At 41.2% G+C, this 24,922-nt stretch overlaps 2 protein-coding genes and 1 non-coding gene across 27 annotated transcripts in view; 1 reads left to right on the forward strand and 2 right to left on the reverse strand.

Moving 5' to 3' along the window:
• The window catches only part of BCLAF3 (BCLAF1 and THRAP3 family member 3), a 59,299-nt gene extending 49,172 nt beyond the window's left edge, over positions 1–10,127 (reverse strand). For all 5 annotated transcript variants that reach the window (XM_035711946.2, XM_025438199.3, XM_025438202.3 and 2 more), the window contains exons 1-2: positions 9,996–10,127; positions 7,679–7,840 (exon numbers count right to left, since the gene is read on the reverse strand). The gene's annotated coding sequence lies outside the window, so the exon portion shown is untranslated. The remainder of the gene's footprint in view (positions 1–7,678; positions 7,841–9,995) is intronic.
• Positions 10,128–17,995: 7,868 nt separating this feature from the next.
• On the forward strand, positions 17,996–18,102 carry LOC112655949 (U6 spliceosomal RNA). Its single transcript, XR_003133984.1, has one exon. It is a non-coding gene; the product is annotated as a U6 spliceosomal RNA (small nuclear RNA).
• A 5,331-nt stretch (positions 18,103–23,433) lies between these two features.
• Positions 23,434–24,922, reverse strand: part of MAP7D2 (MAP7 domain containing 2) — a 108,522-nt gene continuing 107,033 nt past the window's right edge. For all 21 annotated transcript variants that reach the window (XM_025438240.3, XM_025438226.3, XM_025438222.3 and 18 more), the window contains one exon: positions 23,434–24,705. The gene's annotated coding sequence lies outside the window, so the exon portion shown is untranslated. The remainder of the gene's footprint in view (positions 24,706–24,922) is intronic.

Raw genomic sequence — 24,922 nt, forward strand, 5'->3', positions numbered from 1 at the left:
TAGGAGGAAAAAACCTAAATTATCTCAGAAGTGAAGATAAATTACAAGGTGTCCAAAGAATAAACTCAAATGAAAATTTACTAAGGGACATCAAAGAAAAGCAGGAAAACAACCCTCCAAAATGAAAATGACAATGAATGAGTGAGTGAGTATGTGAGACAGAGATTGAGTCAGAGAGAAAGTAGTAGAACTAAAAGACAGGTAAAGAAGGAATAATATTTGTATTAATGTAGTCTCTGAGAAGAAAAAAACAAGCATTGGAAATAAACTAACATTTAAACTAAAATTCAAGAAAACATTTCAGGGGCACCTGGTAGTTCAGTCACTTAAGTGTCTGACTTTCGATATTGGCTCAGATCACAATCTCAGGGTCATGAGATTGAGCCTCTCAATCTCTCTTCCTCTCCTTCTGCCCCTCCCCCACTGCTCATGCTCCCCCCCCTCAAAAAAAAAAAAAAGAAAGAAAGAAAGAAAAAGAAAAGAAAACTTTCCAGAAATGGAAAAATACTTGAATCTATACAATGAAGGGCTCACCAGATACCTGGGAAAATTAACCTAAAATAATCAACTCTGAAACATAGCCTAGTAAAAACTATTTGATTTCAAAGTTAAGATAATAAAATCCTCTAGGTGCCTGAGTGGCTCAGTCTGTTAAGCGTCTGACTCTTGGTTTTGGCTCAAGTTATGAGCTCAGGGTCACGAGATCAAGCCCTGCGTAGGGCTCTGTGCTGGGTGTGGAGGCTGTTTGAGACTCTCTCTCTCTCTCTAATAAATAAATAAACAAAATCTTTTAAAAAAGATAAAATCCTCAACACCTCTGGGTAAAAAGAATAAATAACTTATAAATCCAAACAAATCAGACTAGCATCAGATATTTCAAAACTAATATATAAAGCAAGGCAACAATGGATCACCATTTAAATTTAAAAATAAAATAAAATCAATGAAAGTAAGTGTGAACCAAGGATTTTATATCAGTCAAGCTATCCTTCAAATATCAAGACTAAAGAAAAAAAACAGTTTTTAGTATACAAGAACATAGGGAGTTCCTGCACTTAATTAGCCCTTTCTGAGAAATCTACTAGATAGAGAATGAGCTACATCCAACCAAATTATGAGTGAGAAAATGTCAGTAAAGGACCAATAGTGGGATGCCTGGGTCACTCATTGGTTGAGCGGCTGCCTTTGGCTCACGGTGTGATCCTGGGGTCCTGAGATTGAGTCCTACATCGTGCTCCCTGTGGGGAGCCTGCTTCTCCCTCTGCCTATGTCTCTGCCCAGGGACAGGGATCCCCCCCATCTTTTAAAAGATAGATAGATCGATTATTTATTTATTTATTTACTTACTTACTTATTTATTTATTTAGACAGAGAGAGAGAGAGAGAGACAGACAGACAGACAGACACAGGAGGGAGAAGCAGGTTCCATGCTGGGAGCCCGTAGATATTACTTTAAAACACAGGCAATAGGGCAGCCCCGGTGGCTCAGCGGTTTAGCGCCTGTCTTTAGCCCAGGGCCTGATCCTGGAGACCCGGGATCGAGTCCCGCGTTGGGCTCCCTGTGTGGAGCCTGCTTATCCCTCTGCCTGTGTCTCTGCTGCTCTCTCTCTCTCTCCCTGTGTCTCTCAAAATAAATAAATAAATAAATATTTTTAAGAAACACAGGCAATAGGAGAAAAAAAATAGATAAATCAGGTATCATCAAAAATTAAAATGTTTACACTGTAAAGGATACTATCAAAAAAGCAAAAAGGAAACCCACAGAAAGGGAGAAATTTTTTTGCAAATCATATCTGATAAAGGATTGTATCTAGAACATACAAAAAAACCTCTTACAGGGATCCCTGGGTGGTGCAGCGGTTTAGCGCCTGCCTTTGGCCTAGGGTGCGATCCTGGAGACCCAGGATCGAATCCCACGTCGGGCTCCCGGTGCATGGAGCCTGCTTCTCCCTCTGCCTATGTCTCTGCCTCTCTCTCTCTCTCTCTGTGACTATCATAAATAAATTAAAAATTAAAAAAAAAACTCTTACAATTCAATAATAAAAGACCACCCAATTAAAAAATGGGCAAAGGAGCTGAATTAACATTTCTCCAGAGAAGGTATACAGATGCCCAATAAACATGTAAAAAGATGTTCAACATCATTAATCATTAGGAAAATGCAAATCAAAATCATGAGCTACCACTTCACACTAACTAGATGGTTATAACAAGTGTTGAAAGGATGAAGAGATAAAGAAAACCTCATACATTGCTGGGGGGGGGGGGGCGGACATAAAATGATGTGGCAGGTTGGGAAAATAGTCTGGCAGTTCCTTTAAAAATTAAACACAGAGGGATGCCTCAGTGGCCCAGTCAGCTGAACATCCACCTCTCTTTCAGCTCAGATCATGATCTCAGTGTTTTAAGATAGAACTCTGAGTTGGGCTCCGCTCTCAGCACAGCCTGCTTGTCCCTCTCCCTCTGCTCCTCCTCCCACTTGTGTGCTTGCTGTCTCTCTCTCTCTCTCTCTCTCTCCCTCAAATAAATAAATAAAATCTAGGGGATCCCTGGGTGGCTCAACAGTTTAGCGCCTGCCTTCAGCCCAAGGCGTGATCCTGGAGTCCCAGGATCAAGTCCCGCATCGGGCTCCCTACATGGAGCCTGCTTCTCCCTCTGCCTGTGTCTCTGCCTCTCTCTCTGTGTCTCATGAATAAATAAATAAAATATTGGAAAAAAATAAAATCTAAAAACATCTTTAAAAAAGATTTAACAAGGGCACCTGGGTGATGCAGTTGGTTGGACATCCAACTCTTGGTTTCCGCTCAGGTTTTGAGCTCAGGATCGTGAGATGGAGTCCCGTATCAGGCTTTGCACTCAGTGTGGAATTTGCTTGGGATTCTCTCTCCCTCTGCCCCTCCCACTCATGCGCTCGTGCTCTCTCTCTCTCTCTCTCTCTCTCAAAACTAAATAAATAGGGGATCCCTGGGTGGCTCAGCAGTTTAGCGCCTGCCTTTGGGCCAGGGCATGGTCCTGGAGTCCCGGGATCAAGTCCCATGTCAGGCTCCTGGCATGGAACCTGCTTCCCCCTCTGCCTGTGTCTCTGACTGCCCCCACCCCTCTCTGTGTCTGTCATGAATATATAAATTTTAAAAATCTTTAAAAAAAAAAAAACTAAATAGGGCAGCCCTGGTGGCTCAGCAGTTTAGCGCTGCCTTCAGCCCAGGGCGTGATCCTGGGGACCCGGGATGGAGTCCCATGTCAGGCTCCCTGCATAGAGCCTGCTTCTCCCTCTGCCTGTGTCTCTGCCTCTCTCTCTCTCTCTCTCTCTGTGTGTGTGTGTGTCTCTCATAAATAAATAAAATCTTTAAAAAAAAAACTAACTAAATAAACCTTTTAAAAAAAATTTAAACAGAGTTACTATATGATCCAGCAATTCCACTCCTATATATACAACCAAGAGAAATAAAAATATATGTCCATACAAAAACTTATACATAAATATTCATAGCAGCATTAGTCATAACAGCTAAGAAGTAGAAACAGTCCCACTGTCCATTTAGAGATAAATGAATAAACAAAATGTGTATACCCATACAATTGAACATTATTTGGCCATAAAAAGGAATGAAGTACTAACACATGGTCAAACAGGAATGAATCTTGAAATCCTTATGCTAAGGGAAGGAAGCCAGTTACAAAAGACCACATATTGTATGATTCCATTTATATGAAAGGTCCAGAATAGGCAAATCCACAGAAACAGAAAATAGACTGGTGGTTGCCTGGGTGGGGTGGTGGGGTGGTGGGGCCCTGGGGGAACAGACACAGGGTTTCTTTTGGGGATGATGAATATGTTTTAAAACTGGAGTGTGATAATGGATGCACAACTCTGAATATACCAAAAAACACTGAATTGTACACTTTTAAATGGGTGAATTGTGTGGTATGTTAATTATATTTCAGTAAAGATGTTACCAAAAAAGAAAATATCAACTGACAAAAATTTTGTACTAAATAGGAACCTAGCATTTACAAATGTAAAGAATTCCCCAGGAAAGCCTTTGCAACAAAGAAGCCACAATCTAAGCCCAGAACTGCACCAAGTCAGAGCCCACAGAACAAGAGGGTGATCAGCAAATCAGAGGAAGCCAGACCTGAGGAGACCAGAGGATGGATTATGCTTTTGGATACAGAGGCTAGGTGTTATGGTCAGGTTTTCTTTTTTTTTCCCCTCCCCCCACCCCCCGGTCAGGTTTTCCATAAGGAGGAGCTAGAAGTAGATAAAGAATCTCACTATTTCCTATATCATTAACCTACTTTTACTTCATGAATACAATGTATTTTTTTTCACACACACACAAAAGATTAAATAAACCAACAGGGGAGTAAGGGCATTTATAAAGGTATAAGGACAAAGGTCAACCATAAGAACAAAAATACAAAACTTGCTAAATGCCACCCCCCCAATTTTTTTAATAAAAGAGCAAAAAATATACCTCATAGCCAGCAATGAAAAGAAATAGCAAATATAACAAAATATTATGATAAAGTTGAGGCCAAATATATCAGTCCTAATAATAAATGTGAATGGGCTTAACTCACCTAATAGGTTTATTATAATAAAAAGTTTCAATTTGGCTCATAAAACTAAAGTCAAGGAGTTGTACAAAAGACACATCTAAAACAAAGTGATGTTGAAACATTAAAAATGAAAGGATGGCCAAAAATGAAAGGCAATTGGTAACAAAAGGAGAGCAGGGTGGCATTTCTGGGATTAGGCAAAGAATTCAAACCCCAAAGCATTCATCATGACCAAAAAACAAAGACAAAAACAACAAATTTTAATGCTGAAAGTCATAATCTATTATTTAGACAGAACATACAAAAATACACATATTTACATAAATATAACATAGGAACCACCTTTATGAAACAAAAACTACTTGAGATGCAAGGAGACAGTTATAAACACACTAATAACAGGAGTCTTTATGCACCCCTAGTGGTATATTAGACAATTCAGTGGTCCAAAAATAAGGAGATAGAAGAACTAAACAGCATAATCAATAGAATAAATCTTAAGGATATTTATCAAACTCTATGCTCTGATACTAGAGAGTATACACATTCGTCTCTCGTGCCCATGTCACATTCACCAAAAGTACTCATATTAAATCACAAAGAAAACATCAGTGACTGCCATGAATAGAAATATTACAAATATCCTCTGATCATAATGTAATAAAGCCAGGATTTACTAATAAAAATAACAGAAAAGCTCTTCCACCTAGGAATTTAAAAACTTCCTATTAAATAACTGAGTATCTTATAACTGAAATTATAGATTTTTAAAGAAATAATGACAAGAACACTACATAGCACATTCTCTGGGATACATTTAAAGCAATGATCAAAGGGAAATTTGTTGCTCTAAACATATTTATCAATAAAAATGAAATAATGCAAATAAGTTCATTTCCAAGGCTTAAAAAAACCTAAAAAAAAAAAAAAAAACCAAGGTAAACCAAAAGAAAACACAAGAAAGGAAATAATAAAGATAAAAACGGAGGATGAGAATAGAAAACTAGATCTAAGTAATAATATAAAATTCTATAGTTTTTGAAAAAAATAAAATATATAAACCACTAGATAATGTGATTAAGAAAAAAGGGGGGAAAACAAATATACAAAAATAAGACAGACTGAGGGAGAAACCAACCATTGAAATAGAAGAAAAAATTTTAAATCATGAGAGATTACTGTGTAGCTCTCTACCTACAAAATTTGAAAACCCAGATGAAAGAGATAATTTGCTAGAAAAATACACAGTACCAAAATTTACCCCATTAGAGTCAGAAAGCTTAAACAGCTAAGCAAAATAAGTCAATTAGAGAAAGATAAATACCATATAATTTCATTTACATGTAGAATTCAGGAAACAAAATAGATGAACATATAGGAAGGGGGGAAAAAGGAGAGAGAGAGGGAAGCAAACCATAAGAGACTCTTAACAATAGAGAACAAACTGAGGGTTGATGGAGAAAGGTGGGTGGGGGGTGGGTTAAAGGGGCCATGGGTATTAAGGAAGGCACTTGTGATGAGCACTGGGTGTTATATGTAAGTGATAAATCACTGAATTTATTCCCGAAACCAAAAAATAAATTAAGTAACAAACTTTAGTTTTTACAGCCTAGAAAAAAAGGAAAGCTTAAACAGACCAATTTTCATAGAAGAAATAAGGAAATATCCTTGAAAAAGCATCAGGCCCAGATGGTTTCACAGGATAATTCCACCAAACCTTCAAACACCAGATAGTCTCAATGCTCTATAAATCATTCCACACCTCGTGTATCATGAAAAGGACCAAGCCTATAAGAACATCAACTTTTTAAGGAAGACGAACCAGCCAAGGAGATAGAGAAGAAACATCCTTTGAGGAAGGAGAGAACCCTAGAGCATAGAATCTCATAAACTAAAGAATATTTCAAGAAAGGAGATTAATGGCAAAAGCTACATAGAGATCCACATGGCTACAGAACTAAGTGGAAGGGAAGGAGACTTAAGAAAGCCAATTATTAATGAGTCCTTCTAGGGGCACCTGACTGGCTCAGTCAGTGTACCATGTGACTCTTGATCTCAGGGTTGCAAGTTCGAGCCCCATGTTGGGTACAGAGATTATTTTAAAATAAAATCTTTAAAAACAAAACAAAACAAACCCAACTCCTAACAGGCTGACTGGAAGAGGAAAAAGAAACTGGGTTGTGGCTGGGTAACAGCAGTCTAAGGAGGAGGTTTATTGTTGATAAGGAGGGACTATGTGCCTGGCACCAGAGATATAACATAGAATGACAGACATAGTAGAGATGAACCTAGGTCCAATTAATTGTTTCCTTTAATTCCTTAATGCAAACTCCAAATAACGTAGTCAATTTCTCTCAGTATCCCACATTTACATATTACCTTCAATGGTCCATACTGAGTTTTTATCAGCAGTCATATTTTATGTTAATTTATTTTTTTATTTTATTTTTTTCCACAGTTTTTTTTTAAAGATTTTATTTATTTATTCATGATAGTCACAGAGAGAGAGAGAGAGAGAGGCAGAGACACAGGCAGAGGGAGAAGCGGGCTCCATGCACCGGGAGCCCGACGTGGGATTCGATCCCGGGTCTCCAGGATCGCGCCCTGGGCCAAAGGCAGGTGCCAAACCGCTGCGCCACCCAGGGATCCCTAATTTATTTTTTAAAATAAATTTATTTTTATTGGTGTTCAATTTGCCAAAATATAGAATAACACCCAGTGCTCATCCCATCAAGTGCGCCCCCCTCAGCGCCCGTCACCCAGTCACCCTATTTTATGTTAATTTAGCAAGCATTACTAAGTGCTAATGACTAGTAGGAGGGAGGCACACAAAGTTGCAAAGGAACTAGTTTCTTTTTCCTCAAGATGCTAAGTTTTCAGTGGATAAGAATGAACATGAGTGCTAGTTTTATTGATTCACTAAGCGTCTTGCAAATAATATCTCATTTAATCCTCACAACAAACCTCAAGGAAGTTGGAATTAACCTCCATTTCATAGGTGGAAAAAAAAAAAGCCTCAAAAAAGTTAACCAATCTGCCCCAAGTGAAGGACCTGAAACCAGAATCCAGATTCTCAGACTCAAATACTAACATTTCCCCAACTCGCAATTCCTACCTTCAGAAAGATGACCCTGAAGAGACTGCCTGGTCATTTGTGCAGATGCTCGGTCAGCAGAATTGGACTTTAGCACACTTGAGAATAGTTGACATCCTGCATCACATCTAAAATTGCCGTCTAAATTTGGAAAGCAGCTTTAGCTGCCTGAGCATTCTGTAGCTGTAGGGCACAAAGACTATGTTTTATTTATCACGATTTCACAGATTATATTTTATTGAGCTTTATATTTGTCCCCCTCAGCTTTATATACAGTGTCTTTAAATATATGCTCTTTCAATATTTGTGCAGATGCATCCATTCATTTACCTAATTTCATAACTGAGAGCATTCTGAATATAATCTAGAATAAAAGTAAAAAAACCTTCAAATTTAATAAGTGAAAGAGTGTGGGGCAAAGGTATCACAGAATGGCTTTTATGAATTCAGAAATCTACTTTAAAAAATCAACATGCTTTTGTGCTCTGAAATTTTTACAATATGGCAATAATTGGCAACAAGACAAAGTATGTTTAAATGCACCTCCCATAAATCCCATTCGACCCTTAAATAACCACCCTGTAAGAAAGGTAAGGCAAATGCACCATAATATCTAGTCTAGAGTTGAGGAAATTGTCCCTTAGAAAAGATAAGTGATTTGTTCAAGGAATCAGAGATACTGGATTTCAAGGAACCCCTGAGTTCTAATCTCTTGTCCACTCTATGATGCCTTTGCCTCACCTGGATAACACTTCCTTACTAAACCAGTAAAATGGAATAAAAGATGAGAAACCGAATTGCTATCAATAAATTTTTTAAAAAGTAAGTTAGAGAATACTAATGGTACTTGGTTGGAGAGAACATAAATGGCCCAAAAGTGATCCTGTAGAAATCCTTTAAATGTTGCCTTTTGCTAGGGTGTAGAAAAAGACACTCACAGATTGTTGGTGGGAGTGCAAAATAGCACATCCCTTCCAGAGGGAAACTGAGCAATTTACATTTAAAAAAAAACAAACCCAACAATTCTATAATCTAGGAATGTACACTAGAAGTAATCACGGGTGTGCAGATTTTACATTTCTTCAATAATGTATTTAAGTAGTGAAAATGGAATAACCAACTAAATAAATCATTACAGCCATGTAATGGCATGCTATGAAGTCAGAAAAAAAATGGTTACAAAAGAGAATCCACTTTAGAAAAATCCATACATTCATATCTGCACAAAAAGAGAATGGAGATATATATGCAGTAACCATATTCATAATGGTTACTTGGACTGGTGAAACTATCTTCTTCATATGGTTTTGCATTATTTTAGAAATTTTGTTAATAAATGTATTATTAAATGTTTCTATATAAAATATTTCTAAAAAGACCTTTAAAGGGGGGAGCTGTGAAACAACAGCAGGGGCTTTCAACAGAACGTTTTAGTAGCCGTTTTAAAAGTACCATTAAAAAATAACCCTTAATAAACATTGCTATATCATAACAAAATACTATTGAAAAATAAAGCACTCATTATGAATCCCCACCAAAATCTTTTCTTTCCAAAGTCTCATTCATCCCAGGTCTCTTTCAGGAAAATCCTAAAAAGGTTGCTGGGCCAGAAGTCTGACAGACCTTCAAGATTTCTACCTGTGGTTTTTACTTTGTTACAGAAAAGAAAAGCGATCACCTAGGAGGCAGCTCAAAAAGGACCCCGGCAGGAAAATATTTGGGAGAATAAGTTTCTCTCAGGTTTCTTTTCCTCCTGATTTACCGACAGGATAATCCTGACAGTGACTGGCCCAGTTTCCTAATACACCTTAGAAAGAGCACAGGGAGATGCGGCAATTTTCAAGATACGTTTCTAAAAACACAAGTTTTACTTTGTAAAGCAGGATAAAGAGCATCCTTCACGACTCCTTCTGGACGCTACCAGAAGAAGATGCCGCTGCGCGGCAGGAGAGCCTCCGGAGGACAAAGCAGGGTCTCCTCGGCTCGGGTTTCTCAGGCTCGGCGTCCCGGTTCGCCTCAGGGACAAGGGCACCATCCCTCAACACCAACCCCCTGTCCCCATGACAGTCGCCCCGAAACGTCGGGGCCCCAGGCTGCCGGACGACGGGGAAGGATTAGGGCCACGGCAGCAGGTGCTCAGGTCGCCGCGCCCGAGATGGCACTGTCCCAGTGGCCTGGGGCGGTGGGAGGGGAGTGGCCCCCAGGGAGTCCAAGACCAGCCGGAGCATCCTCCCCACAGCCCTCCCCGCCGCCCCAAGACCGCCCCTCCCGGGCGACGGACACGCCCTCCCTGAGGGCCGGGGCCTCCTCGCCCCGCCCGCCCCCCAGGACCGCTCACCCGGCCGGGAAGTCACTGCCGCCGCCGCCAGCCCCTCAGCCGCCGCCGCCGCCGCCGCCGCCCCGCCGCCAGCCCCTCGGGCCTCGCCCCTCACACGGCCGCCGCCTCCCACAGCAGAGGCACCACAGCTACCACCGCCGGGCCACGGGACCCGGAACCACTTCCTTCCGGAACCGCCTCGCCCCGCCCCCACCCCGGACCCGCCCACTCTCCGCGGCTCGCGCTGGCCCGCTCTTCCACCGACCCCTGCTCTCAACTCCTTCCCCGCGAGGGTGCCCCGCCTGGGCTGCTCCGGCCAGAGCGCCTGCGCCCTCTGCCGGGCGTTCCCACCTCTGCCGCTCTGTCCAGGGCGCATGCGCCGTCTGTTGCCAGTCCGCCGTGGGGGGCGGGGGGGAGCAATGCACGAGGCTTTCCAGGACCCGGGATCCAGGGGGTTGGAGCCCATCCCTCAGCCAGCGCCAGGAGCTTGGTCCCAGGGCCTTCCAGCCTTGCACACAGTAGGCAAAGGTGGCGGGGCAGATGAGCCCCAGCTTTCCAGCTCCTGCCTTGGGCCTCGAGGCCCTTCCAAAGCCAGCCCACCTTCATCTGTACCTCTGTAGCCTCTCCCTGCCTGCACAATCTCTAACCATTCTCATGGCCTCAAATTAAGTTTCCACCCAGAAAACGAACCCCCCCCCCCAGAACTCCCAAATAGGTTAACGGTACCAACATCTCCCCACCATCCAATTCAAAATACTGACTCATTTTCGTTTGCTCTCTTGATTTCTCTCCTCCCCCACTCCATCCATCTGCCCCAAAGGTACTTATCTCCTCACTCTTGGAGCTTTCTCACTTGACACTTTAATTTTTTTTTTTTTTTACCCCTTGCAAGATTTCTCTTTCAGAGTCCACCTCATCTGGTCGTATCATCTTTTACCCTCCCGTGTCACTGTCAGCTGATTGCGTTAGAATTTTCCTCTCCATCTGAATTGAATTACAGCCATCATCCCAAGGAGTCCAGCACCCATGATTGAGCCACGTTTCCTTAATTTCCTCAACCCAGATGACTTCACCTCTACTTTATCCACCCATTCCCAGGCACATATTCTAGAAAATCTAGACATTCATCACTTTATACTGCTCCATCTCTAAAACCTTAAGTGTCCAATTTCTGTCTATTTGGACTCACATCCTCATCCTTGCAGTCCTATCTCTCCCTTATTCCCAGTGTACTTGTTCTTCAAAGACCAGAGAGTTCTCACATCCCCTGAATCTTCTCCCTGACTTAAGTTCATGGCTTTTAACTTCAATCACTCTTGTAAGCAGAACCTCTGGAATTGTCCTTTGACACATCAAAATGATCAAACGACCACCTTTAAACACTCCAGTTATCTGCATTTTCCATGTCTACATCTGTATTTTCAAGTACTGCTTGGGAAGAAAAAGTCACACAACTATAACAGAATGATGTCACTACAAGTTTATGGATACCCGCTAGAACCTTGGTACCTCTTCTATGTGACCTCTCTCATTTCCAATAATTGCTGTTATCAACTCTTACCACTCTCTTTAAGCCCCACAGCAATGATCATTTTCCTCTCTTTATACATGATATTGCTTCCTGCTTCCCAAAGTCCTCAGCATAATATATAAGGCCTTTCATTATCTGGTTCATACTTCACCTCTCTAGCCTTCTGCTCGCTTGTACTCAGTGTTCTGGCTGTACTGAAGTGTTGCAGTTTAAGACAAAAACTGCTTTTGCTTCCACTCCATTGCACGTATTGTCCCATCTGCCTGATTAGGAGGTGTGAGACCTTTTTATCTGCATATATATGGCTTCAGTCCAGGAAGGTTTTCTTCTACCTTCAAGAACTGTTTCTGCTCTATTTGTTCTGGTCTTTTAGGAAGAGCAATTATCTGTGGTGGTTCTCTGTTTTACCATTTTTAAAAAAGATTTTATTTATTCATTCATAAGAGATACAGAGAGAAAGAGGCAGAGGCAGAGGGAGAAGCAGGCTCCACGCAGGAAACCCAATGCGGGACTTGATCTCGGGACTCTGGGATCACACTGTAGCCAAAGGTTCAGCTCAACTGCTGGGCCACCCAGGCATCCCTCTGTTTTATCATTTTTGTCTCTTTATCCTTTTTTTTGGCATTCTGTACAACTCAAATTTGCTTTCAATATTACTTATAAGGTTTCCCAAAGCATTATTTTTGCTTCTGTTTTTACTTAAATTGTTATTGAGATTTTAGTTTCCTTGCTTCATTCCGTCTCTCTCTCTCAAATTGTCCTATTGACTGCATTTCATCTTAACTTCTTGCAAAAGGATGCTAATCTGGTGATAAATTTTTCCTTTTGAATTCTGTAGTCAATAATTTTCATAAATATGCTCTTCTCTCCCTTCTGTGATTAGTTTTTGTGTACTTTATTATGTAGAGATAGATATTATTTGAATCATCTTTGAACGAGGTGATCTTTGTTCAGACTGATTGGTTAACAGCACAAGCAGATGGCCTTCACACTATTTGCTATTCACTTTGTGGACAGAGAGGTTAAGTCGCTTGCACAAGGTCACATAGCTCTTGCTGTGTATATATACATGCACCCACACACAAAACAAGCTAACAAAAATAGGTTATTATCTACCTTTCCATTTATTTTATTTTTCTTTGCAAAGCCAAATCTGCTACTGAATGCTGAGTATGTTTAATACAAGGATTCTGTGTTAGTAATAACAAATTATGCTCCAATAACAATCCCCAAATCTGAGTGGCTTATAACAACAAATGTTTATTTCTTGCTTACATTTCAAGTCCATCAAGGGTCAGCTTTGATGCTTCTGTCTGGGAGCGAGGCTGAAGGAACAGACCTGAAGGAACAGACCCTCTCTGACATATTACTGCTATCACATTAGAAGGAAAGGAACAAGAGTGGGACCATGCACTAGATCTTAAAACTTCTGCTTCACTCATACATGGAATATAAGAAACAGCAAAAGGGATTATAAGGGAAAGGAAGGGAACTGAGTGGGAAAAATTAGAGAGGGAGACAAACCATGAGAGACTCCTAATTCTGGGAAATAAACAGGGTTGCAGAAGGGGAGGTGGGTGAGAGAGTGGGGTGACTGGGTGATGGGATGAGCACTGGGTGTTATACTATATGTTGGCAAATTGAATTTTAAAAAAAAAGGAGGGGATCCCTGGGTGGCGCAGTGGTTTAGCGCCTGCCTTTGGCCCAGGGCACGATCCTGGAGATCGAGGATTGAATCCCACGTCGGGCTCCCGGTGCATGGAGCCTGCTTCTCCCTCTGCCTGTGTCTCTGCCTCTCTCTCTCTCACTGTGTGCCTATCATAAGTAAATAAAAATTAAAAAAAAGATTTAAAAAGAATTAAAAATAAAAAAAACAAAAACAAAAACACAACTTCTGCTTCAAAGCTGAATCAGAACCTCTGGGGGTGTGGCTCAGTATAGTTTCGACAAGCGCCTCCCAGAGATTCTGAAGCACTCTCAGGTTTGAGAACCACTTCTCTAAAATGTGTATTCCCTGTAAACCAGAAGATGGAGAGGCTTGTTGAAATTCATGGTAGTTTTTTAAAATTTATTTTATTGCTATTGCAACTACCTTCATAGTAGTTTTTAGACTACTAATTCTGAAACCAGAAAAAAAAAGTCAAATAAAAAAAAAAGGACTCAGGTATTGATACAGACTTAGACCAAGTGCCCACTGTATTGTCATTTTTTTGGAGGGACACTGCTTCTGGGGAAAACTGCCAGCTGCCCTTCTATACAGCTTTCTTTTTAAAATGCTAATGTGAGAATTAGATAATTAGAAATAAGTAGGACAAATAGCTTTCTCATCCCTTGACAATGCTGTTGGCCCAGATTTTTCTCATAGTTTTTGTATAGATGGTTTGTATTGTGTTGGTCATGCCTTCAGCAACTACATTAGTCCTTATAACCCAGGACTCCCAAAACCAGGTGAGTTTTCTCTTTTCTTAACTGACTTTGGGTTGCTTAATACTGTAAATGAAATTCGATGTATAATGCTTACCTGGCCCTGTTTCCTCCTTGTTTTCTTCCATCCCCTGAGATAGGCTGTGTGTGTGTGTGTGTGTGTGTGTGTGTGTGTGTGCTGTCCTTTCTTTACTTTTACTGTTTTAAGGGCTTTGTCAACAACAGGGCGCAAACAGAATTGATTTATACTGTTTGGAAGAAAATGTTTTTAAATAGGCTTATGCTGCAGATTCTTTTTGGCTCATTCTGGTCACTGTCTTTATGTCTGTTTTCCTACTGAGATGGAGGACAAATTCCTAAACAAGATTTGGTTGTTACTACCAGCTCACTGGTCCCATAAATTATTTCTGATGAACTCTTGTGCAATGTAATATGTGAAGTGGCTTGCCCCTGATTCTGAAAGTCATATAATATTTGTAGTGTTAAAACATGTTACAACTCAGCAACTATTTTGAAAAGAAGTTTGATAGGGACTATCTACATTGATGCAAGGCAAAAAGGAACAATGAGGTTAGGTTTAAAACTTAGTTTTACTGCAAACTGTTTATTACTCCCCTTATTTAAATCTTTACTGCCCCCTTCCTGAAGCTCCTCCCCCAGATCCTTGATAAATTCAGTTCACATAACTCTTCCTACCAAAAGCAGTCTGGTGTGTTCTGGTACAACCCAGATGCCAATCCAAAAGTTATTAAGCTCTCAAAAACTTCATTTGTCTGATAAATTTAACCTGTTTAACTCCTTTTTTATTAGGTACCGCCCCCCTAGTTTCTTCTACTTTTTCATACCAGCTCTTCTTACTCTCCCTTCAGACTAGTAGGGAAAGAGAACAGAATGGACCCTGTGGTAGATTTTACAATAATGCAATCAAACTATTTACTGCCCCTCTCTTCCCAGATCCCCTAGTTGACACTGAAAATGACATATGTGGCTCACATCATATTCCCATTACACAGCTCTGGCTAAATTAATCATGGCATAACAGAAATAACGAACTATACACCAAATTACTTGTGCTTCCCCTTGCACAGTACAGGTTTTCCCTTCCATCCAAACTTCCTATGAAAACTGTGCTAAGCCAAAATAGCGTACAGCCAAGAGTATCTCCTGTTTTCCAAAAGTTTGCATTAGCCACTTCACTTTTATGAAAGACCTACATTAGTGTGGCAACAGCTTTTTTCATAAAAGTGAAAATTATTTTCTGATTTTTTTTCAGTTAGCAAAAACAGGTATGAATGTAGGTCTTTTGTAAAAGTGAATTGGTATGACCAGAATTTTTGGAAAGCTAGGGGTGAGCAATATATCTGGAAAGAAGCAAACCAGCCAGGAACTACACTTCCCACCAACCATTGTATCAATCTATCTATGTGGAGTCATGTGATTAGTCCTTGCCAATGAAATATGAATGGAACTGGTATGCGTCCCTTAGAGGACTAGTTGGTTGGGAAGTTGTGTGTCTTCTCCATACTCTTTCCCTATCCTGTGGGCCTGATGCAGAAAAATATGATAAAGTTGGAAGATGAAGGAGCTACAAAATGGAAGGAGTCTGGTCCCCAGATTACCACCTAGAGGAGAGTTATAATAAGGCACATTTGTGTTGGACTTCACATGAGGGAGAAAAAGCTCTGTCGTATCTGAGACATTCAGCATCTTCACGAGTAATTGTTAGAGAAGCTAGTATTAGAAATGACAAATACCCACCATTTGCTTCAACGTGGATGGAACTGGAGGGTATTATGCTGAGTGAAGTAAGTCAATCGGAGAAGGACAAACATTATATGTTCTCATTCATTTGGGGAATATAAATAATAGTGAAAGGGAATATAAGGGAAGGGAGAAGAAATGTGTGGGAAATATCAGAAAGGGAGACAGAATGTAAAGACTGCTAACTCTGGGAAACGAACTAGGGGTGGTAGAAGGGGAGGAGGAGGGGAGGTGGGAGTGAATGGGTGACGGGCACTGGGGGTTATTCTGTATGTTAGTAAATTGAACACCAATAAAAAATAAATTAAAATAAATAAATAAATAAAAATAATAAAAGATCCTACGTAAAAAAAAAAAAGAGAAGCTAGTATTACTTTAACTAACATACGTGATCATCCCCTTCCCTCTGGCCAGTGACTATCTTAGGGGGTCAGTGTAAGACTTAGTACTGGCCAAGGAAAAGTAGATATCTGCTGGGAGCTTCTGAGAAAGAGTTACCTTCCTGGTAGAAGGAGGGAGCAGTACAAGGAGCATCCTGTACACGAACACCTTCATCCCTTTGACCATAATAGCATGAGGATGGGATGTTGCCTTCTTAAAGCCAAGACAGAGAAATGCTGCTCCAGAATATTGATATCAATGAGCTGCCTTCGGAGCTTGCCACATACTATCATATGTGATTGATAAATACCTTTAAAATTGAGGCCACTTTCTGCTGCATGCAGTGGAACCATCCAAATTGGTATATTTATTCTTAACTAAAACAATAACAACAAAAACAACAACACTCATTTAACAAAGATTTATTGTGGGGCTACTCTGTGACAGATGGTGTTCTAGGTGCTGAGGAATCCAAAAGCAAACACAAAAACCAGGATCCTTGGGCACCTGGGTGGCTCAGTGGTTGGTTGTCTGCCTTTGGCTCAGTTGTGATCCTAAGGTCCTGGGATCAAGTCCCGCATCAGGCTCCCCACAGGGAGCCTCCTTCTCCCTCTGCCTGTGTCTCTGCCTCTTTCTCTGTGTCTCTCATGAATAAATAAAATCTTTAAAAAAAAAACCAAACAAAAAAACAAAAACAAAAACAAAAAATCACGATCCTTTAGACTGTCATGATAGAATGTGGGTCTGACAGAAAGATATGCAGATCAGAAGCCATGGATTTTAATTCATAGATTTCCTCAGTAACGACTGTGTTTATTCACTCACATACTTATTGAATTCCTGTGTTAGGTGGTAGGAATATTAGGCAGTCTGGCAGCCCTGCTGTCAAGAAGCTTACAATGAGGGAGATAGACATTAATCAAAGAATCACACAAATAAATGTCTCATCCCAAATTGTAACAATACAAAAATATGTAACAGCAGACTTGACCTCACTACCCATCATAACTACACATAATAACTGGAAAACTTGTAAATATAGCTAGGGGATGTGTCAATTGGCAAGAGCCTCAAAGGGTTGAGTCTGTGTGATTTTCCCAAACAGGAACTTTGAGGTATAGTAGGCTAAGGCAAGCACAGGCTCAAAAGCAGACCTTGGCTTTGGAGCCCAGCTGTGTACTTCCTGACTGTATGTGGCCTTGCACAAACAACTTCACCTGTCTTGGTCCTCATGGTAAAGTGAGCATGGCAACAACAGTGCTTATCTCAGAAAGCCATTGCTAAGGTTTAGTGGAGAGTGCATGGAAAGCTCTTAGTACAATGCCTAGCTGGCTCAGGTCTTGTACTCTAGGAACAGAGTCTGAGACCAGTTAGCATGCAGGAGGCACATGGGGAGTACACAGAGGAATGGAGGAAGCAGGAGGGAGAACTTGGGCTGCAATGCAGCCTCAACAAAGGCCTCAGGTGAACCCACAGGGAGCAGCTCTGAAGCTGAGACAGCCCTTCTGAATTGTCCCACTTTGAGGCAAGGGTTTTTGTACACCCACATTATCCATTAGATACAGGCTACCCAAGTGAGGGGGTTTAACCTCCGTGAGGCAGCCTCCCTTAGTCAAAGGCAATTCTTAGGAGGGCACTTAATGGGATGAGTACTGGGTGTTACACTGTATGTTGGCAAATCAAACTTCAATGAAAAAAAAAAAAGAGTCAATTCTCAGGGAGGAACTCCACCACCAAGCCTCATCAACTGTCCTTCCAGCATCTGATAAACCTCATTGGCTACGATACTGCCACTACGCAAAGCTTGTCCTTCCAGCAGCTGGAAGGACAAATACCTCAGTCTGAAAGAGGAAGTCCATCCAGGTGGTATACCATGACATCCACTACATCAGCATTTAATTTAAATCTTTAAAGCCATTATAGCGTGTTTGCTTCGGCAGCACATATACTAAAATCGGAACGATATAGAGAAGATTAGCATGGCCCCTGCGCAAGGATGCCACGCAAATTTGTCAAGTGTTCCATATTTTAAAATAAATAAATAAAGCCATTATAGCAGCTGTTTGTAATTTCCCAAACCTACTGAGGACTTAAGGCTTCCTTATCATCAAAGTGTAACTTCCTAAAGGTTACAGGCACAATTGTGATACAAACATACATGAGCATGTGTCAAAACTGTGTTGAATTCATCAAGGAGCAGGATGACAAAACTGGGTCAATTGAGGATATGGGGATTGCTTGTTGGGCACACGGATGTGGGTATACATGCAGCACCACAGGACATACATTTGTTGGGAAACAAGTGGTGGGATGAGATCGCAAAATTACATACAAAATTGTTTAGTGCCCTATAGGAACAAAGAGGCATAACCTTTTTTTTTTTTTTTTTTGAGGCATAACCTTTAGAGTTAACTTTTCTGTAAGACAAAAGTCATCTGCAACTTTCTATCTACAAGTGAGTAACTCCAGAGACTGGGTCCTAGTCCAAGCACATGGCCAGTCACACAAAGCTACGTCCCCTGAGACTCAGTGGCCCTTGGGCTGCTGCGCTAAGACCACGCTCTAGCAGGTCTTTGAAAGGGCATGCAGGTTATCTTTTGGCCTTATTTCCACGTTCTGGATAATTTCTTACCATCAGTGAATACTGAAAACCCCATAACAGCCATCAGGGCCATCACTGCACAGGAGTGATCCCTGAGAACCCTTCTGAAGGTCAGGTCCACTGAGCAAATGAAATTTATTTCTTCCTTCCCATGGTACCAATAAGATTGTCTGTTCTAAAACAAGCGTTGCATCCCACCCTGGGGACTACATGCATTCCCACAAGCTCTCCATATGTCTACTTGCAAGACGGAGCCCCTTCTTAGCTATCCCTTCTTTGTTGACGACTTTCTGGTCGTTTCAAAGATGAGCTTGCACACACTAGGAAAATGTGATTTTTAAAAACTTTTTTTATTGGAGTTCGATTTGCCAACATATAGCATAACACCCAGTGCTCATCCTGTCAAGTGCTCCCGTCAGTGCCCATAACCCAGTCACCCCATCCCCCCACCCACCTCCCCTCCACTACCCCTTGTTCCTTTCCCAGAGTTAGGAGTCTCTCATGTTGTCACCCTCTCTGATATTTTCACTCATTTTCTCTCCTTTCCCCTTTATTCCCTTTCACTATTTTTTATATTCCCCGGAAAATGTGATTAAAAGACAAGGACAGTCAACAGAAGGCTGCTGGCTCTAAGTCAAAAAGGAAGTTATTGGAAGGGGGCGGGGAAAAAAAGAAGTTATTTTACATGAAGTTCCAATTCCTTGGGACTCTATTCGTTGTTTTTTGCATTTCCTGAGATAAGGGGACATGGGAAAAGCCTGCTCTAATACACTATCTTGGAAGTCCATAAGGCTGGTCATTTTAGGCTTTTTCCCTAACATCAACCATCCCTCAGAGTCAATTGGAAGGATTAAACTTTGGTATTTACTAATTGATTCACAGATGCTTCTCTCTTATTTACTGCACAGCTGCAAGAAGAGGTGGGGAGTGAGTTCACTAGGTGTCACATTGAAGCCTATCAGCTCCCTCTGTCTTTTGAAAGGTGCCTCTCAGGCTCTGGGCTGCAGCAGGAGTGATTTCTTCCTGCTGTGTGTGGAGTGCCCACTGTTTTGGACTCTGACTTGGATCTTAGGGTCAAAAAAGAAAAATATTTCCCTCCTAGTTAACATGGGCCATCTGTCCCCAAAACAAGAGTCAAATAGAGCCACCCTATGCCCACTAGATCAGATGGTCACTGTTAAAAGCATGTCTTCAAGGGTCAGAATTTTCAAAGCATTTTTTAAAAAAAGACTATTTATTCATGAGAGACAGAGAGAGAGAGAGAGAGAGAGAGAGGTAGAGAAGCAGGCAGAGGAAGAAGCAGGCTCCATGCAGGGAGCCCGATGTGGGACTCGACTCCGGGATCATGCCCTAAGTCAAAGGCAGACGCTCAACTGCTGAGCCACCCAGGCATCCTTTTCAAAGCATTTTAATTCAGTTTCACCCACTCCATGTTTCTCATTGACTTAGAAGGCCCATACTAGGTATCTGATGAGTGAGCCTGTGTTTGGAATTTGATCCAATATTTATGCACAGAGAATGTGAAACAACACTGAACAGCCCACATAAATCAGGTTACATAAACACCGCATTAATTTGGCCTGTTGGGACAGGAAGATGGGGAAGTGATTGGTTCAGGGAATACTACTTTCAAATCCCATGTTCTTGCTTCTAGGTACAATGGGGACATGAACCAATAATACAGCCAAACTCTGCTGCTTTGAGTGGATGGATGGATAAGAAATGCGTGCAAAGCACACTCAAATGAAAAAGGGGGATATTTTTATAGTATGTGAATATCTCAACAATTAAAAAAAAAAGCACACTCAGAACTAGGATTCCCCATAGGAGTTCTAGCCCTTCTCAGCTATAAGCACCTGTTCTAGCAAAAGCAGTTTTGCTGCTTTCAGGGGCAGAAGAACCTGTCAACTCCCCTGGGGGTACCAAAGCTGGGGCCCTGGAGTCAGCCCCAGCACTGTCAAGTTCCAGCCGTGTGTCCTCAAGGAAGTAACCCTCTCCTACCTACCTCATAATCTGGAGAAGTCTTAGGACCACCTTAGATACAGCAGGAACTGTGGATGCGCTGCTCTTAAAGTCCACTCCTGCAAAAGAAGCTTAAACGATGGCAAGTAGAGGCCACTGCTTCTCGCCTCCTGAGATCATGGCACCTTCTGATGGGTGGGGGGCATCAGTTCAAGATCTTTAGACTTGTACCAAGCCTCGTGCCTAAATCCTCCCCTGAATTAAACCTTGAATCAAAATTGGTAGCTATACCTTGGTTCCTGCTCCTGTCTTTATAATTTCCTCATTGACTTCTGGGCCATTATTCAAAACCCATCAGAGATACTCAGTTGATGCTCGGGAGACACTAAACCACATGCTATCTCTCCACAGGAAGAAATAATCCATTCTTATTCCATCAAACATTATATTCTTATGTCTCTTGGGTATGTCACTGATGTCTATTTTTTAAAAAGATTTTATTTATTTAATTTATGATAGAGAGAGAGAGAGAGAGAGAGGCAGAGACACAGGCAGAGGGAGAAACAGGCTCCATGCCAGGAGCCCGATGCGGGACTCGATCCCGGGACTCCAGGATTGCACCCTGGGCCAAAGGCAGGCGCCAAACCGCTGCGCCACCCAGGGATCCTCTGATGCCTATTTTTCTTTTTTTTTTAAATCTTTATTTATTTATTTTAATCTACAATAGTCACACAGAGAGAGAGGCAGAGACATAGGCAGAGGGAGAAGCAGGCTCCATGCACCGGGAGCCCGACGTGGGACTCGATCCCGGGTCTCCAGGATCGCACCCTGGGCCAAAGGCAGGCGCCAAACCGCTGCACCACCCAGGGATCCCTGATGCCTATTTTCTATTTCAAATTCTATTTATCAGACTACACTGCTTTAGTTATTGAAGTTTTATCACATATTTAGCTGTTTGTTCAGGGAGATTCTCCCTTTTTAAAAAGCTCATTTTTAGGGATCCCTGGGTGGCGCAGCGGTTTAGCGCCTGCCTTTGGCCCAGGGCGTGATCCTGGAGACCTGGGATCGAATCCCACGTTGGGCTCCCGGTGCATGGAGCCTGCTTCTCCCTCTGCCTATGTCTCTGTCTCTCTCTCTCTCTCTCTGTGTGACTATCATAAATAATAAAAAAAAAAGCTCATTTTAAAAAAGTTTCTTAGCTTTGTGTTCACTTTCTTACATGTACCGTATAATTATGTTTACAAGTTGCAAAAAAGAAATTCCATTGACTGGGACTTGATTCAATTTATAAATACTGCACAAAGGTGAGGGCTACCTACTATTAGTCACACACACAGGTTTTCCTACCTTGGGGACATGTCTTTCCATTTACATCTAATGTCCCTGCTGATCAAGTTTTAGATAGAGTTTATTTCCAGGAATTTTCTGGGTTTTCTTGGGATTTCCTGTTTATTATTAATGTGTAAGAAAACTACTGATTTTTCCTTAGTAGTTGGCTCACTTGTGGAAATACTATAAGAGCTTTTCACTTGTTTCTCTTTGGGTCTGCCCCATTCCCAAACACTATCTGTAAAGGCTTCTATTTCTAAGCATTCTCACTCTACTTTCTCACATAATTGCATTTCTTGAACAATACTGAAGAGTGGAGATGGAGGTCACTCTGTGTTGTGGCCAATGTAATGGGTAATGTGCCCCAGTGCACCTCTCGAAACAAAATAGTTCTTTATATTTGCTTTCCAAATTTAGTTTACAAAGAATTTGACTAATAGAAAACCTGTACATACTAAGAAAACTTTAGAATGTTCACGAAATAAAAATTGCTCTTAGGAGTGACTGGCCACCACTGTGACCCTGTGGCCAGGGCTCAAGATGACAGACACTAGCTGTAATGCCACTGTCAAAGACACTCAGTACAGGGAAAGACTTAGGATGTCCACTCCTGTGCACTCAACAGAGACTTTGTCAGCAGAACTGAGGAGGGCTGCATAGACTGGATCCCTGGCTTCAGAGATGGCAGGGCAGAAAGTTATCATGAGAGTTCCAACATTCCCATTCCAGTTCTGCCCTCTTGGCTCTTGGTCTTGGCTGATACTGTCTCTCAGGCTGTAGACAGGCCATGAATTAAACACACACACACACACACACACACACACACACACACACAGCTAGCCTGGGTTTTAGCTTACTGGAAAATAAGGATCACCATACCCATTATAATTTTGTTTAAATGCCAGATCACTATGTGGACTGTTTTTGTGGATTGCACTAAGGTTAACTGCATCTTAGCTAGCTAGAATTCCCTCACATCAGTGGTATGAAAATACAGCAACTTTACTATACCTAGAAGTTCATCATGTCCTAGGGACAGCTCATCACTTAAGCTTATTTCCAGTTGGTTGCACTTGGAACTGACAACAGAGAAATTTTAATGAGTTTGACAGGGAAAGGACACCCACACAGGATTTTTGGTTTTTCTCCACATAGGTTTTAAAAAATTTGATTTGGTTTCAGAACATTTCTTCATTGAGCCTACAGAAACAAAACACTAGCAAGCCATCAGACTCTTCAATGAACATGTATTTCACATTAAACACAACGTACAAATCATGCAAATGAGGCATCACCACGGTCACAATGGTGCTGTGAGGTACAACAGATCACAACAAAACAAACAGCAAAATAAAGCTGTAAGAAAGATGGTGAGGCGTTTTTTGAAAGTCAGACCATGCTATCATTTTCTGTGTGCTTGTCATAAAAGGGATTTTACCCTGATATTCATCAAGATCAATGGCACTGCATTACTGGAGGCATATATTTTATTTAATATATACACATACACAAACATACAGTTTCCATAACTAATGAAGTCTTAAATTGTAGCTGGTTTTAAAAGCACATGAACAAGATTACTATCGAGACTTCTTTTTATCTCCTGGTTGCAAACCTCAAAATTATGGATATTTTCCAAACTCTTTACTGTACAAGTCAAAAAAAAGTTTCAAAGAAGGTCATTTTAATCTGAAAGTCACACTTTACCACAAGAAATAAAATTAAGAAAACACATTATTATATGGCATGAAACACATGGATTATACATTCTAGCGTCATGTGTCCCCTGTTCATATGTTTTTACGTTAAAGTCTTTAAAGTGACATATTAGGTCCAATTCAGGGCCCCCGTGTTCCAGAACACTATCATTTTCACTTGTGCCTAGCTTCATTAGAGCAAACACAGGAGTAAACAAGGGCCCCAAGATCCAAGAGAAAAGCAATAGCAACAACATGAAAACCAACCACCTGTCCATGAGATACACAATTCATTTAAACTTCCTTTAGTCCAAAAGCCACTCGATGGCTTGGAGACTTTTAAAGGTGCAACAATGACAAGATTCTCGCTAGATTCAGGTGCCCACATCTATAAGAAAATGCGTAAGTGAACAGAAATCATTCCACACTGCTTGTTTCCTTAATCAACCAGACTTATTCTGTTAGGTCCCCAAGGAGTAATGTGGGGCAAACATTTTACAGGTGGCTAAGCTTAATAATAAAAAAAAAGCCTCTTGATAGTAACTTCCAACAAAGAAATCCCAGAGAAGGGGGAAAACCTTCTGGAATTTCTTCTTCTAAACACAGGGAGATAAGCAGCCCAAGTTTGGTATATATGCTTAAGTAGAGTCTGGGTTAATGTCTAGAATATTTACAGGAAAAGACATCTACATGTTTATGTACTCCAACTTTGGGAATAAGAACAGCTATAAGGTGAATTTCCAACACAGGATCACCTGGGTTATTCAGAGGCTCACTATGATAATAAAGTAGTACAAGAAGCGCTTTATCAGCAGCTGAAGCTCATAAATAGAACTGTAACATGAAACTTTGCTAAAGCCCAACGAGGCCAATGTTTCAAGATTTCTACCAAGAGTGGCCGGTGTTTGACATACTAACTAGGAATACAGTTACATTTTGATCTAATAATTTGGAATCCGATGATTTAGGACAATAGGAGCTTCTTCAGAGGACCGGCAGCTCGGATTTGACTACCAGCAGCTTCATGGGTTCTCCAAACACCACCTGTGTCAATTCAAAAACAAAACCAGGTGAGATGAATGAAGAGAGCACAATGTATCTATTCTCTTTCACTAAAATGATCACACTGTCTGGTACTTTCTACCCCCTTGGTAATGATATTTTCCTTGGCTCATATAGTATCATTCAATTGAAGTGCTACAGCATTTTGGGTAGGACTACTCTATTAGGTGGCCAAATTCTCTTTGTGACTGTCCAAAAA

This window comes from Canis lupus, chromosome X (genome assembly GCF_003254725.2).
Source record: "Canis lupus dingo isolate Sandy chromosome X, ASM325472v2, whole genome shotgun sequence".
Classification (NCBI taxonomy): Eukaryota; Metazoa; Chordata; class Mammalia; order Carnivora; family Canidae; genus Canis; species Canis lupus.